At 36.9% G+C, this 13,598-nt stretch overlaps 1 long non-coding RNA gene across 1 annotated transcript; it reads left to right on the top strand.

Annotated features, from left to right (window-relative positions):
- The first annotated feature begins 6,238 nt into the window (after positions 1-6,238).
- Positions 6,239-8,722, top strand: LOC130817734 (uncharacterized). Its single transcript, XR_009043850.1, has 3 exons — positions 6,239-6,491; positions 7,446-7,524; positions 8,362-8,722. It is a non-coding gene; the product is annotated as an uncharacterized LOC130817734 (long non-coding RNA).
- The last annotated feature ends 4,876 nt before the right edge of the window (positions 8,723-13,598 follow it).

The following is a 13,598-nucleotide window of genomic DNA, read 5'->3' as shown; positions in this document are numbered from 1 at the left end:
ATGTAACACCCGAATTTCCTCCCTTCCTTCACGATTCTGGTTTCGTTTAAGGGGTTGGAAATTCAGGGGTGTTACAGGTGGTTACCAGAGCCAGTGGTTCCTACTTTGACGCTCGTATTCTTATGTCTTTAAGGAATTGTTTGAAGTTAACGTCACGCGTGAGAGCTGGGGCAGATCTAGGATAGATAAACGACTTATGTTTTGCGTTGTGGTGATTATTGCATGTGCATAAGTGGAATAAGTCAAGTAATTTGATATTAGAATCATAAGTGTTAGTTGCTCATACTTATGACTCCCTGGTGAACATGAGTTTGTTTAACAGATGCTAATTACATTCTTTGCAATATTGAGTATTATTTAGTGTTAGTGAAGCTTTTGGTACAATCTACTAAATTTGTATAATAATTCTTAAATGTGATTTTAATTGAACCTTATTGGTATGAGAAGGTTAATACATTACGTGATTTGTTACTTGAGAATCTAGATACGACAATTTTCATTTCTTATATGCGAAATTCTGTCTTTTAACTGCTCATTTACGAAATTCTTTAAGACAAGTGTATATAGTACGTGTTTGGAATTCTTTAAGATAAGTGTAGTATTGTTTAAGGTTGATTATCATAGAGGTAGAAGTACACATGTAGACATGTTAGATCGTGGGTTATATCTCCGACCCCACTCTTTCTCTTCTTTTATCTTTGGAATAGATGAGAAATAAACTTATATTTGTGTTGGATGATGCTGACAGGAAATGCCTCCTCTATCTAGCAAACGTTTGAGGCAACGCTCTTCTAACAAGGCACTACGTGAGCTAGTTATGGAACTGGCCGAGGAAAGGAGGTCAAAGTACAAGCCGGTCGCAGAGACAGCTTCCTCTATAAGCAAGAGAATCTCTCAGAATAAACCTCCTACGTACTCAGGGACTGGAGAACCTGCAGCTTTGGAAAGTTGGTTACGGGAATTTGACAAATTGTTTAACGTGGTACAATGCCCAGAGCACTTGAGGGTAGACCAGGCTGCATTTTACCTTCAAGAAGAGGCAGATTATTGGTGGTCGAATGCAAGAGATAGTGTGATGAGTGATCCTGATAATTCGCTAAGTTGGAAGGATTTCAAGACGATGATTCGAGAAAAGTTCTACCCACCGCATATCAGGAAGCAGAAGTCCAATGAATTTGCCAGGCTTGAGATGGGAGAGATGTCCGTGGATGAATACTATAAGAAGTTCATGGAATATGTCAAATACTGCCCTGACGACGTCCCTACCGAAGAAAAGAAGATGCAAAGATTTGAATTGGGATTAGTGAACCAGGTGCAAGTTCACATTGATAGTGACAGGTACACCACATTGGATGCGATGTATCAGAGAGCCGCTCAAGTTGGGAGCTTGCTCAAGTTGGATAAGGGAAAAGAGCCCGAGGCTAGTAGTGGGACCGCCCCAAGTGGGGAAAAGAGGAAAGAGAATTTCCATCAACAACACAGTTTTCATTACAGCAAGAGGCATCGAAGCTTCAATGACCAACACCTTGGAAATAGGAGAAATGGTAAGCCTCAGTCTGGAGGTGCTAGTGATCGAAAGGTTGTCAATGATCGTCATGGCAAGGAGAGGGTCTTCTTTTGCTCTAAGTGTCCCAACAATCACCCGGGGAAAGATTTTAATGGAAATTTGGTAGAGTACAAATATTGTGGCAAGCTGGGACACCGAGAATATGAGTGCTTTGCAAAGCATGGACATCCAGCTCAACAACATAATGGGCAACAAAGCTCCAGACCGGGGAATTTCAGAAATAACAACAATGGAAATGACCACGGTAGTAGGAAGCCGAACCACCAGAGAGATTGGAATGGAAACCGCACACCTCAAGGTAGCTTCAAGCCTGGAGGGCTTAATGGGAACAACAATCGGAATGGCAATGGAGGAGCCAGCACGGCGGTAACTCATCCAACTACTGGGAGGTTGACAGCTATTAGCAGTAAGGAGGCAGAGTCGGCAAGGGATGTGGTGACAGGTACGTTCCTTGTGAATTCAGTACCTGTTAAAGTATTGTTTGATACTGGAGCATCTGATTCTTTTGTATGCAGATCAAAGATTGAGAAGTTAGGATTAAAGAACCCTGAATCCAACTCTAATGTAGTAGCGATTCCATCGGGGGAGTTATTCCAGTGTAATAGGTTATATAGAGGAGTTTCTTTAATCATAGGAGGAGTTGTTTTCCCTAGTAACTTGTATGAGCTCGATATGGATGACTTAGACATCATTCTTGGGATGGATTGGTTAGGTCATTTCAAGGCAGAGATTGAGTGCGTCAAACAAGAAGTGAGGCTTGTAGGACCTAAAGGAAAAAGGGTAAAGTATAACAAGGGCACTCCGGGGTCACGGGCTAAAATGATATCTTCTTTGAGAATGAAGAGACTGCTGAGGCAGGGATTGCCTTGTTACTTGTGTCACGTTCGAAGAATAGAGGATAAGGTTGTGGCTCTTGAGACCGTTCCCGTCGTAAACGAGTTTATGGATGTCTTCCCAGACGAAATACCTGGAATGCCACCTACTCGGGACTTTGAATTTACCATAGACTTAGTACCGGGAGCGGGACCCGTATCTAAAGCGCCCTATAGGATGGCACCAGCAGAGATGGAAGAATTGAGAAAACAAGTAGAAGAGTTGTTGGAGAAAGGGTACATACGACCGAGTGTTTCGCCCTGGGGAGCACCTGTGTTGTTTGTTCGCAAGAAGGATAGGAGTATGAGACTATGCATAGATTACCGTGAGTTGAACAAGGTTACTGTGAAGAACAAATACCCTCTACCGAGAATTGATGACTGGTTTGACCAACTTAAGGGAGCCGGAATGTTTTCGAAGATTGACTTGAGGTCTGGCTATCATCAATTGAGAATAGCGGAGAGAGATATACCCAAGACGGCCTTTAGGACTCGCTATGGGCATTTTGAGTTTACAGTGATGCCATTTGGGCTGACGAATGCACCAGCAGCATTCATGTGTTTGATGAATCGGGTATTCAGTGCATGTCTTGATAAGTTTGTCGTAGTCTTCATCGATGATATCTTGGTGTATTCAAAGGATGAGGGAGAGCACGAGCAACATTTGAGGCAAGTATTGCAGATACTTCGGGAGAATCAATTGTATGCCAAATTTTCTAAGTGTGAGTTTTGGCTTGAGAAAGTATCATTTCTGGGGCATTTCGTATCCAAAGAGGGAGTTACCGTGGATCCAGCTAAGATTGAGGCAGTGAGGGATTGGCCTACACCGAAAAATGTGACCGAGATTCGAAGTTTTCTGGGTTTGGCTGGTTACTATAGAAGATTTGTGAAGGATTTCTCGAAGATTGCCCGACCGATGACTAATTTGATGAAGAAAGACAAGAAATTTGAGTGGACCGAAGAGTGTGAGGGAGCCTTCCAAACATTAAAGGAGAGATTGACTACTGCACCGATTTTAACCCTTCCAGACAGCACGTCCGAATATCTTGTGTATAGTGATGCCTCGAAAAATGGGTTAGGGTGTGTGTTGATGCAAGATCGAAAGGTTATTGCTTATGCATCACGACAACTTAAACCGCATGAAGTCAATTATCCCACTCATGACCTAGAACTAGCAGCCATTGTCTTTGCTCTGAAGATTTGGAGACATTACTTGTATGGAGTGAAGTGCAAAATTTATACTGACCATCAAAACTTGCGATACTTGTATACACAACAAAATTTGAACATGAGGCAACGAAGGTGGCTAGAGTTGATTAACGATTATGATGTGGAGTTTAATTACCATGAGGGTAAGGCCAATGTGGTAGCCGATGCTTTGAGTAGAAAGACTTGTCATTCCTTAGTTTCCTTGACTGTTCCTATAGAGTTGCAGAGAGACTTGGAAGGATTGAATCTCGAGATTGTACAGCGTGGGGAGCTAGAGTCCCGGTTAGCAGCCTTATCCATTCGACCTTCAATTTTTGAGGAAATTTTAACAAATCAAGCGGGTGACTCCTTATTGGAGAAAACGAGAGAGCAGGTTAGAGAAGGAAAAGCTGAAGGATTCATGATATTCGAGGATGGTAGCATTCGATATAAGGGTCGCTGGTGTGTACCTTCTACTTACACAGAGCTTAAGGAAAAGATCTTGACAGAGGCTCATAGCTCAAAGTACTCTGTTCATCCGGGAGGAGATAAAATGTATCAAGACTTGAAGCAGACATTTTGGTGGTCGGGAATGAAAAGAGATATTGCTGAGTTTGTTTCCAAGTGTTTGACTTGCCAGAAGGTAAAGAGCGAGCATAAAAGGCCTGCGGGTTTGCTCCAACCTTTGGATATTCCTGTATGGAAATGGGATGACATATCCATAGATTTTGTTTTGGGTTTACCGAGGACTAGGTCAGGAAATGATACGTTATGGGTGATCGTGGATAGACTCACCAAGAGTGCTAAGTTCATTCCGATGAATAATCAGTGGGATATGGATCAGTTGGCTCGAGCTTACCTTAAGAATGTGGTACGATACCACGGTGTCCCTAGATCTATAGTGTCTGATCGTGATACAAGATATGTGTCGAAATTTTGGGAAGCATTTCAGAAAGCTTTGGGTACAGAGCTTCTTAGGAGCACATCTTTTCACCCGGCTACTGATGGGCAAACTGAACGCACGAATAGAACACTTGAAGATATGTTGCGAGCAGTAGCCTTGGATAGGCAAGGATCTTGGGATGAGTGCCTAGACATGGTGGAATTTTCATACAATAATAGTTACCAGGCAAGCATCCAGATGGCACCTTTTGAAGCTTTGTACGGTCGTCGTTGTCGTAATCCAGTATGTTGGGACGATTTCAGTGAAACTGTCACTCTAGGACCGGCTATGTTAGAGGAGATGACTGATCAAGTAAAAATGATTCGAGAAAGACTTAAAGCGGCCCAGGATCGACAAAAGTCCTACGCAGATCTTAAGAGGAGACCTGATGAGTTCGCCGTAGGGGATTTTGTGTTATTGAGAGTTTCACCGATGAAGGGAGTCATGAGGTTTGGCAAGAGGGGGAAGTTGAGCCCAAAGTTTATAGGATCTTATGAGATCACAGAGAAGGTAGGCAAGGTCGCTTACAGACTAGCATTACCCAATGAGTTGGGTAAGGTCCATGATGTGTTTCACATTTCGCAGTTGAAGAGATATGTTCCCGATAAATCTCATGTGCTAGATCCCGAACCCTTAGATTTGGATGAGAATCTATCTTATGAAGAGAAGCCTATCAAGATCTTAGATTCTAAAGTGCGTAGTACGAGGAGAAAAGATATAAAGATGGTGAAAGTTCTATGGGCTAACCAGCGCACACAGGAGGCAACGTGGGACACTGAAGATTCCATGCGTGAGAAATACCCACGCCTTTTTCTTGAGGTTAGTAAGTTACGGGGTCGTAACTAAGTTTTAAGGGGGGGTAGAATGTGATAGAACTTCGCGCGTTTGCATGCATTTCCTTCTCTATGATACCGACCTATTACAAAATTGCATGCTTTTGATTGATCGTGTCGAGTCAATTGTATGATTTTTACATGCTTTTGATTGATTATGTTAAGTTAATTGTGTGACATTTACATGCCTTGTTTGGGTGTTGAGTTAATTCAGATGATTATGAATGTTCGGAACGAAATACGTTTGAATATTTGGATAGAGCGAGTATAATAGTGTCAATGAGGTCATGATCTTTGAGTTAATTCTTTATGCTAAAAATCGTTAAGACACCTTATTGAATTATTAGAAATATAAATTTTCACATTTAGCACCTTGGTTGCTCTAGTTTCGGGGACGAAACTCCTTTTAAGGGGGGTAGTCTGTAACACCCCGAGATTTTAATGACGTAATTATTTAATATTTTAATAGTTTTTTTAAAGATTTTACAATTATTATTTAATTATTTTCGAATTAGCTTTAATAAATTTCTTTCACATACGGATTTAAATGTCGACTTATATAGATACTAAAAATATAGTTACGATTTCTCAAATAAAGAGGTTCGAATCAAAATGATTATTTTATTAAAATGTGTGAGGCCGCAAAGGTGAGTCTCTTAGTTGGGTCTCGCAAGAAAAATAAACCGAGATAAAAATAAATAAATAAATAAACCTAATAATAATAATAATAATAATAATAATAATAATAATAAAAACAAGTATAAAAGAAACTCATGAAACCCTAAATACAAAAGCTAGCCGTCATCCTCTTCTTCTTCCTAGTTCTTTCCCGTGCGCCTCCTTCCTTCCCTCCTTGCACCAGCAGCCGTCCTCCCCGCAGCCGCATCTCTTCTTCCTCCAAACCGGCAGCAACAGCCGGCTTTTCTTTCCCCACGCAAGCAGCAGCCACAGCACACTCTCCTCCTCCCTCGCTGTGTCTCGCCAGCAGCAGCCATGATCGCTGCCTTCTCCACAATCGCCAGCAGCCGCCACGGTCTAGACGCTTGGTGTTAACCGTCTAGTCTTCACTCCTTTCTAATTACCCCATTGTAAGCTCTCTCAAGTTCACTCTAAGTAATTTTGCTAGTTTTTAATCAGAATTTTACTAAGTTTATGAACTTGGTGTTAAATTTGTATGATTTTCATTAAATTCTTTTGTGGGTAAGAGTTTGATTGATGAATTGAACCTATTCATGATTTAAAGTTTGAAGTGTGATTAGAAATTATGGGATGTGTGTTAATTGTGTATTAGTTTGGTTTAATCTTATCATAGGTTATAGAAATAGTATTATCTTTGAATATGAAATAATTAGGGTTTGGATTTAGAAATGAAATTACAAATGATGTACGTCTATCTTATATTTTGATGGTGTGATGATTGATTAAATAACTTTAAAAGTTGTTTGAAACTTAGTTGATGGATTTTGTTGTGAAAATTAGTAATGGTGGTGATTGTAGTGCCTATGGAAGTGATCTTAGTTGTTAAATTGGGATAAATAGCTGCTAGTTGTTATGATTTGATTGTTGTGAATTACAAGTATTCTTATTAGGTTGTTATTGAAGTCATAATGCATAATCTTAGTAAGGCCATGAGAATGATGTCAACTTATTGTAAAAAGTTGTTAAGTTGCTTGTAGTGATGCTCGATTGTAGTCTCTCTAACTTGGGAGGATGTAGTGAAGAATGTTGCGATCTGACCACTTTAAGAATTGTCCTCACGTCATAATAGAGTTATATGTAACTTCGTGAGACTTAAGTGTGAATCGTCATAACTCAAAGTTAGTTGATGTAATGAAGCAGTCGACATAATCCTTTTATTCTTTGCCGATGGAAAAACTTGTGTTATTGTTGAATTGACGATGATGCTTGGTGTTGAATGAGATGCGTACGTGCTAAAAGTAATTGGAAACTTGTCGTGAATGGATGATAGAGGTTACTTGGTTTTTAGCTGGTATAACAAAGTAGTTAAGAGAACTTATAAGTTCTATTCCTAACTTGTATAGGTTCCCAGTTTATAAGAGGAAAGTAGACCCCTTAGTTGGGCGATTTTTGTAACTTGTGGTCGTGCATTGACGCTTGCAGGTACGTACACGCAGTAATTAATTATCATATTCATTGTTTCAAAGTATTATTCATATTTCATGATTATATGCATCGTATTAGAATTATAGAACGTCAGAAAGTAAGTCATGCTAGTGGATGGTCATAAATAGTGATATAGGCAAGTAGAGTGGAAGCATTAGGAGACTATGAGAACAAATTTCTAAATAGTAGAGAACGCACCATAGTTGTGTGTAGTATCGAAGTGTTTTTCCTACTTATTGAGCCTTGATTTATGATTAGTTGGCGTGACTCAGCTGGATTATGTCCGATTGATTTATTAGTCCCCTAGGTGAGGTTCGACGGGACCACCGTAAGGGGGGTATGAGCATGCTTGGGTCATTGGGCGCCGGGAGGCCGATAACGCCCCTTGACCGAGGTGTTACCATGAGGGCCTTGCAAACCCCAATATGGTGGCCTCTTCACTGGTTTAGTACCCCAGTGTGTTAGTTTTTCCCGAAGGTAGGACCCGAGTGGGTCAGCTGGAGGGGGCATGAGCTCATACTTTGCCAATGGGCGCCGGGAGGCCGATAACGCCCTTGGCCGTGTCACTATGCCATGAATAGAGAAAGGATCCACTACCTTGAATATACCTTGAGAGGTTAGCAGTTGAAAGAGAAATTATGAACAAATAGAAGTGTTTAGACAAGTGAGTAGATTCATTATTGCCATACTATATCGTTACCTACAGTTTGTTCGATGACTATAATTGTTATAATTGTATTTATTATTGACGTGTGCATGTTGTTGTTGTTTGCTCATGACTCTCTATGATGTTCCTGCTATGACGCATATGACTATGGTCATTATGTTGAGCAGCAGGAGGATCATAGCTTGGCATGTCAGGTATAGGAGCTTCTTTTGCTTTGCGTTGGGGAAAGAGCGGAGTACGATCGTAACAATTGTGTATAAATCGTCTTAATGCTTGTAGCTTCCATGATACTTGTAAAGTTTTCTTTTGGGGTTGTAAAATTTCTTTTGTATGGAGCCATGTGACTCCTCGTATGATCCATAGATCCGCTGCGTAGTTTTAGATGTACAGTAGGGAGAATACTCCTTTAGTATCCGTCAGATCGATGCGTTAACACTTGAACCACGATCCTCGTTAGAGTTGAAGTTTTGTGAAGCCGACGATGATTTGTTCCGTCGTGACGTATTCTTTTGAAAGGCGTTATAGGCCTTAGATTAGTTTAATCATGCTAATCAATTATAGCTACATATATTCTATTCACATCCTCAGTTTTCAGTAGAGATGCTGTCGAAATTCCGCTCACTCACCCTTTTTAATTAATCCTTAGCGTTTATGTTAAGTATTTTCTCTTCTTTTCTTTTTTATGTAACACCCGAATTTCCTCCCTTCCTTCACGATTCTGGTTTCGTTTAAGGGGTTGGAAATTCAGGGGTGTTACACTATCCCCCATAGTATGTCTGTTCAACTGTATAATCGTTAAATATTTATTACTCTCATCTTTCTACAATGATCCCTTTTAAGAGTCAACATTTTGATCTACATAATTTTTGTTGGTCTAATATGGTGTTTGTTTAATGGCTTTTGGGTTGAATTTTTAGTTAGTCAAAAATCCAACTGAAAGCCAAAAAAATGTATTTGATAAATGACGTTTTAACCAAAAGGAAAAAAAGCTAAGGAAGTTATAACAATGGTTTTTGGTTTGTTAGCTCAATATTTCTCTAAATAAACAACAAACAGTCAATACCTAATCTTACCAAATATCTCTCTAAACAGTTGGTTTATCCAATTAGCTTAAAAGCCCAGTCAACACTTTCAGCTGGTCAAGCAAACCAACTAAAAAAGCCAACAGCTAAATGGACAACGGCCATTTGCTAAACACTTCCAATGGCTCTCCAATAAACTTTTGCCTTTAGATTTAGGAGACACCTCGATCACACCCTTTTCATTTTTGCCATTCATACTTAATATAGTGTCTCTATTTATCACATTTGTGATAAAATATTATTAACAAATAGCATATACTAAGATACGTCTTTTTGAAAAGATGGAATTGTTTTATATAGGACCACTAAAAAAATGCATTAGAATTGAACCTACATAGGTGAAGACAAATTTATAGCTATGTTTTTTTAATAAAGTTTTTGTGACCATAGAAAAGGGTCTTTTGTGACGAAGAATCCATTTTCAAATACAGGTTAAACTACAATCCTCTAGATCTTTACTTTTGTGTAGCATATGATGAGCTTAGGATGTGACAAGAAAATGCATTATTTATATGCTTCAACTAAGAATCATAGTGTATAAATACAGTATCGAGCGCAATCATAGTAACAGATTAGAATTTGTGATGTTGTTATCGTAATACTTAAATATCTGTCAAGTCATAAAATATCTCTTGAAGCGTTTCAAAACGTATTTTTTACACCTTCAATTACAAAACGGAAAATATCAATTCATTTTTTAAAAACCTTTACAATGCAGTGCGACACATCTTATTTTAATACTATGTATGCTAAGACCTAGTTTTGCTGATATAACGACAACAGTAGAACAATAACTTCAAAAAACAAAGAGACATAAACATCAAACCAGCTTTTGGTGTGGTTGGAACCAAATAGTGAAAAGGAAAGGAGATGAAGGTATTAGTACTAGCAACTGGCAATACATTGGACTAAAGAATTATATTAATGAAAGCTTTCATGAGTGGACAAAGCAATAATAGACTTTACTCATATGATCAATTCATGAATAGTACTTGTATTGCATTCTTGCATTCATTACCATCCAAGGTGCTGTGAAATTCAAGATTGTGTAATAATGCAGTGACGGATTTAGAATTATAACTATTAAAATTGTTAAAAGACTATGGAAATGTTTGGTAAATTGGACAATTTTTGTTCATTTTGACGCAAGTAGATGGTAGGGTATCTGTAATATAGTCAAACTATTTAATGCTACTGTTTGCTAAATTAGATGGTAATACAACTTGTTATGAATCAACTATTTTTTAAAAATCTTTTTTTTTTTGAGATAATTGAACAATTTGTTATAACAGCAAGTTCATTATTCAATATCAGCTAGTCAAATCAGCCACTTTTGCAAGAGATCTAAAGAGCGTCAAACCCCTACATAGGTGGATGTAATGAAGAGCCTAAGCAATAGTTATAACAAATTAGAAGAAAAAGGTGTACTTCACCTACAAGACTTGTCCCTCTCAAAGGATGTCTTCCCTCAATTTAGTTACTTACAACTACTTTGCATCTCAGCTTTGGAATCCAATCATCTGACCCTCCTAGTTTTTTTCTAGGACTTAAACTTTGGCTCAATTGATTACAAGAAGTTTGTGCATTGTCTTTGTACTCAATTTGGAGGTAATATCACAGAATGGGGCTTTTCTATTATTTAGTATACTTGGATTATATAGTAAGCTGTAACAAACTAATCTACAGCTACTTGAAAGACCGCTTTGATGATCAGAAGACCTTAAATAAGGAGCCCATATAATTGATTCATCTCATATATGAAAAACGTCTCACGGTGAGACTATTTACACATAAATTTGTGATTAAACTATTTCTAAAACCTAATATTCGATTAGTAGGTTGAACCTAGATGTAATGACTTATAATCAACCCAAGCCCAACATGATGTTTGACTTGTGGGCTATGGCGTGACATATATCTGATGACTAGGTTCATAACTGATATACACCTGATTCGAATATGATTAATTCATTTTAGAATTAACTTGCAATTCGATTGGCCAAACATGACTAGCACCTTGGGATAGCAGTTTTATTCTCACTATCTATAAAAAATCAATTATCCGTTTTCCTCTCTCTTACTCGTAGGGAATTTTTCGCCTTATGCCAATCATGTTAACGAGTAAAAGTAATTACAAAACTTCAAACATAGGACAAGAAGCTTATTAAAGTAGAACAAGACAACAATGGGGAAGTAGGGATACGTAGCAATAATGTACACCCTCACTCATCATAATTTGCAACAGAAAATAGTGGCATAGATATCAAATTAGAAAAAATAAAAACAATTAAATTATGTGAAAATAAATAAAAGTGAAAAATATAAAACAAATTATCTAAATAAAATTATAAAAAGTAATAAAAATATTATTAAAAATAAAAATATTATAAAATAAAGCAACGTATCAAAATTAAAATGTTAGGATTTAAGACCAATTATGTCCAATGATTAGTGCTTTAGCTCACCAAAACTCACGCGTGATGAAGGACGAAGTAAAAGTAAAAGAAAAGGATAAAGGAAACTAGCTATAACAATTTTTTCTATTTTTTTAATAAGTACACTTTATTTTATAACTATTTCTAAATATCATGTAAAGATAAATATATTTAAGTGAAATCTTATTTGATACATATACTTGTCTTAATGCATATTTTAATTATATTAATTTTTTATAAGTTATTATTATACACATTTAAAAATATGTTTATTAAAAAATGCATTGGAAAAACTAAGAGCGTAGTCAAAAAGAAACATATATAAAATACTTCTCTATTTCATTATTTTTCTTACAGTTAATAATAATATTTATCCATGTAATATATCACAATTAATTACAGGTCATTTAGAGCGAAGGTAGTATAAAGAGTTCCCTCTTGTTACTTTTACTATTGCAACCACTGATATAATAAATTCTTGGTCAATTCATTTTATTATTCATCGTCACTTTTAGTTATTGCACATCAGTGCATGCAGGATGTACGTACATTGCTCATAATTATAATGCTACTGAAATATAGAACATGTTCAACTAACTAGGAATAATGGGATATATGGAGCTTGTTCAGACATTATTTGTTAACTAGAACATATTTTGGAAAAACTTAAAAGAAACAAAATAAATTTTTACTTATAAGGTTTGGGGTTCGATCTCTAATGGGCGTAGGTATTAGTTAGGGTTTTTTTTTAGTGCATGTATCTTTTTTACTCCCTCTTTAAGAGGAACATGTATGATTTATCAACATCTTTCAAGAAAAAAAATTCCCCACTCGAATCTTGTCTTGTGCGGGATACTGAGAGTGTTCTTTACCTTTTCTTTTACTTATGATAATAATAGTAGACAACAAAATGACGTACATGTATGTGTTCTTTTAATTCAAAATGAAATATAAAAGCACACCCAAATAAATGATAAAGAAAAGTGAAAATATGAGATTAAAAATGAAAATATGTTTATATACTCACCAACTTTTAGAAATATGTATGGCTCAATGACAAGTATCTATTTTTTCTCCTTATGATGGTTATGCATATCTTCCAAAATTGTATTGATTCAATCATCAAACAATGTATTATATATGTATTGTTTTAAGGAAAAGAATTTTTTTTTTCACAATTAATGATGTAAAGAAAATTCTCAAAGGTAGTGATGATGATGACTAAAAACCTATAACACTATGAGCCAAATTATCCTTTACAAATCAACCAAAAGTTTTGCAATGCAAAATAATATGATTTGATCATCGTTTTTAATTTTCTTTAACTGGCAAGCAAAGACTTCACCATAAAATGTAAATTAGGTACGTCAAATTCCTTAAAGAAAAATCGTAAAGAATATTGGATAGTATAAAAGCTCATGGTCTCTCTAAGTTTCCCTTCAACTCACTAAAATCTAATCACATCTCATAATCATGAAACAAACGATCACCCTAATCTTTTGGATTAAAATTTTAATATTATTGTGACTAATTATCATAGTTAAAATTTTAAGTCTCCTATTGCTCGTAACTTAAGCTTTTGGTTAAATTAGTTTCCTAACATGGTATCAGAGTCAACGTGACAAGAGATCACAGAGTCGAATCTCAACCACCCCTTCACACCAGATATGAGGAGGGTCTGTGTTGCATTCACACTTCTAACCCAAAGGACTCTTGCATGAAGTGGCATGTTAAAATATATAACATATTTTGGGACCTTAACCAATCAAATTAAGTTTTTGGTTGAATCGATTGATTGAAAATTTCCAAACAAAATGGAGGTCATGCAAGATGTACCAATAACCTCTACCCATTATGGTGGTCCTCATTTAATCTATAACAATCTCT

The sequence above is a fragment of the Amaranthus tricolor genome, chromosome 7, assembly GCF_026212465.1.
Source record: "Amaranthus tricolor cultivar Red isolate AtriRed21 chromosome 7, ASM2621246v1, whole genome shotgun sequence".
Taxonomy (NCBI): Eukaryota; Viridiplantae; Streptophyta; class Magnoliopsida; order Caryophyllales; family Amaranthaceae; genus Amaranthus; species Amaranthus tricolor.
This window is presented reverse-complemented; position numbering and strand designations above follow the sequence as displayed.